Source organism: Elephas maximus, chromosome 14, assembly GCF_024166365.1.
Source record: "Elephas maximus indicus isolate mEleMax1 chromosome 14, mEleMax1 primary haplotype, whole genome shotgun sequence".
Lineage (NCBI taxonomy): Eukaryota > Metazoa > Chordata > Mammalia > Proboscidea > Elephantidae > Elephas > Elephas maximus.
This window is the reverse complement of record NC_064832.1, coordinates 75,941,661-75,944,802: the sequence shown is the minus strand read 5'-3', so window position 1 is coordinate 75,944,802 and position 3,142 is coordinate 75,941,661. Positions and strand designations below refer to the sequence as shown.

The 3,142-nt window shown below is 39.3% G+C and overlaps 1 pseudogene; it reads right to left on the bottom strand.

Moving 5' to 3' along the window:
- Nucleotides 1-519: 519 nt before the first annotated feature.
- LOC126058222 (60S ribosomal protein L12-like) lies at nt 520-1,054 on the bottom strand (annotated as a pseudogene).
- Between the last annotated feature and the right edge of the window lie 2,088 nt (nt 1,055-3,142).

Sequence of the window (3,142 nt, the reverse complement as noted above, 5' to 3'; positions counted from 1 at the left end):
GGGTAAAGAAGGTAAGCACAGGCTTACTTGTGCTTATTTACCAATCTGTATTGAATAATTTCACATGGGTTTCACTTCATGTGGCGAAACTTACTACAAATTAGTAGGCACAAGTAAAACTGTGCTTTCTTTGCATATTAGAGAATCCAGCCCTGGGTCAGTAAAACACAGGTTAACATCCTTCCAGTATTCTCTGCTTTTGGCCAAGATCCAACTGACATCAGTAATAATATCCCTAATTCCATGCTCTCTTCTGAGTCTAGCTTGAACTTCTGACAGTTCCTTGTCAATGTACAATTGCAGCCGTTTTTGAATTATCTTCAGCAAATTTTGCTAGCATATGTCATTAATGATATTGTTCAATAAATTCCTCATTCTGTTGGATTGCCTTTCTTTGGAATGGGCACAAATACGGATCTCTTCCAGTCTGTTGGCCAGGTAGCTGTCTTTCAAATTCCTTTTTTTTTTTTGTTTTTGTTATCAAATGATCCTTTATTGAAATATCTTCTTTTGTAGTTCTTAGCTAGCTGGACATTCCAAAGCACCACTGTTGATGTCATGAGGGTGGTGGCCTTCAACATTGCAGCCCAATGACTGAGCAGTCCCAAAGGTCTCTTTAATAGTTCCAGATAGCTCTCTGGCTAAAGATCGGTGTTGCATTTGACAGGTAATGCCCACAATTTCATCAAAAGTGATATTTCCACTGTGCTTAATATTTTTCTGCTTCTTTCTGTCTCTGGGTGGTTACTTGAGGACTTTGATGATCAGGGCAAAGGCAGAAGTCACCACTGCAATCTGGGCATGTCTGTTCTGAATGGTCAGTTTCACTCTAATCCTTGGTCTCTTCCAGTCCCCAGTTGCCTTGGCAATGTCATCACCAACTGTTTTGGAGACAGACCCAAGGGGCTGATCTTGGGGGCCAGAGCAGATGTAGCACTGACTTCCCCACTGGGGCACCGACTTCGATCTCACTGGGTTCAAACTTTGGTGGCATGGCGGAGGCAGCTGGTCTTGGATGAACCCAGATGTGGGGCGACTGAAAAAAGTTGCACCTAGGCCTCAAATGAGCCCAAGCTGAGAGCCCAAATTTCTTGGAATAGACGAGTAAATGCTTCCAACATTGCATCTGTTTGTTGAAGCACGTCTGTTGGTATTCCATCAATTCCTGTAGCCTTGGTTTTCCTCAGTGCCTTCAGTGTGCCTTCTATTTCTTCCTTCAGTACCATCAAATTTTGATCATATTCTTCCTCCTGAAATGGTTGATGTCAACCAATTCTTTTTGGTTCAGTATTCCTTCCATCTTTTTTTGACGCTTTCCGCATCATTCAATTTTTCGCCCGTAGAATCCTTCAAAATTGCAACTTGAAGCTTGAATTTTCTCTTCAGTTTTTGCACCTTAAGAAATGCTGATAGTATTCTTCCCTTTTGTTTTTTAACTCCAGATTTTTGAACATTTCATTAAAATATTTTGCCTTGTCTTCTCAAACCTCCCTTTGAAATCTTCCCTTCAGTTCTTTTACTTCATCATTTCTTCTGTTTACTTTGTTGTTGTTGTTAGGTGCTGTCCAGTTGGTTCCGACTCATAGCGACTCTATGCACAACAGAACGAAACACTGGGCCATCCTTACAATTGTTGTTATGCTTGAGCTCATTGTTGCAGCCACTGCGTCAAATCCACCTTGCTGAGGGTCTTCGTCTTTTCTGCTGACCCTGTACTTTGCCAAGCATGATCCCTCCTAACAACATGTCCAAAGTACATAAAACACAGTCTCACCATCCTTGCTTCTAAGGATCATTCTGGTTACACTTCTTCCAAGTACAGCTACTCTGTACACAAGAGCAAGCTTCAGAGTCCCAATGACAGCCATTTTGATCTTTTCTTTCTTTTTAATGAACTTTTGTTTTTTTCCATGTTTGATGTCCTTGATGTCATCACACAATTCTTCTCGTCTTTGGTCATTAATGTTCACACACATGTTGACTTCAAGTCAATTCCGACTCATTGCCAACCTATAGGACAGAGTAGAACTGCTCCATAGGGTTTCCACGGAGCAGCTAGTGGATTTGAACTGCCGGCCTTTTGATTAGCAATCAAGTTCTTAACCACTGTGCTATCAGGGCTCCATAACCTAGATAGTAATGTTGAATTTGTTTCTTCTTGCTTTCGAATAACTTACATGTGCAAAGGTAATGCGGTAAAAATATCTGAGTTCAGATTTTGGTTTTGTTATCTGTGTAAAAATGAACATATTAACTAACCCTTCTGTATTAGGTTCCTATGGCTACTGTAACAAATCACTGCAAACATGTCTTAACATAGATTTGTTTTCTTACAGCTCTAAAGTTCAGATGTTTCTAATCTGGTTTACTTGCCAAAAGTTAAGATGTTGTCATGGTTGGTTTCTTCTAGAGGTGCTAGAGGAAAATCCATCTCCTTGCCTATTCTAGCTTCTAGAAGCTACCTGCATTCCGGGGCTGAGGAGTCCTTCCTCAAATCACTCAAATTTCATAATTTGTAAATACATCGACTTCTGTAGTCAAATCTCCCTCTGACTCCCTCCTATGAAGATGCTTGTAATCCAGGATAACTTTCCAATCTCAAAATCATTCACAGTCACATCTGCAAAGTTCTTTTAGCCATATTAAGCAACATTCATAGATTCTAGAGATTAGATACAGTCATCTTGGCAGATCATTATTCAGCCTACAACAACTTCTGTGCGTGTTCTTTTTTCTTCTCGGATACAGAAAGTTAATAGTATCACCAATCTCAAAAGAATCTAGAGAGAAACCAAGTGAGTTAAGACGTAGCACTCTTAGGACAGTGTCTACTACCAGAAAAAGAAGAAAGCTCCATAAACTTTAAACAGTAGTAGTTTGTGCTAAAATATTTGCATACCCACTCTCAAAGGCCGAATGAAATCCTTTACTAAATCAACTTTGGCTAGCTATGGCACTATTTAATTATTAGTATTAATATGTTCACCTTCAGTTCTTTATACATAATCTCTACATATTTCGTAGGTATAATTCTATTGGTGGATATATTCCCTTATGAAAGTCATTTTTTTGTTGTTGCTTACTTGCTTGTTTTCTGGTATTTTCTCCATTTATTTGATGATTGGGTGTAATTTTTGCCTAT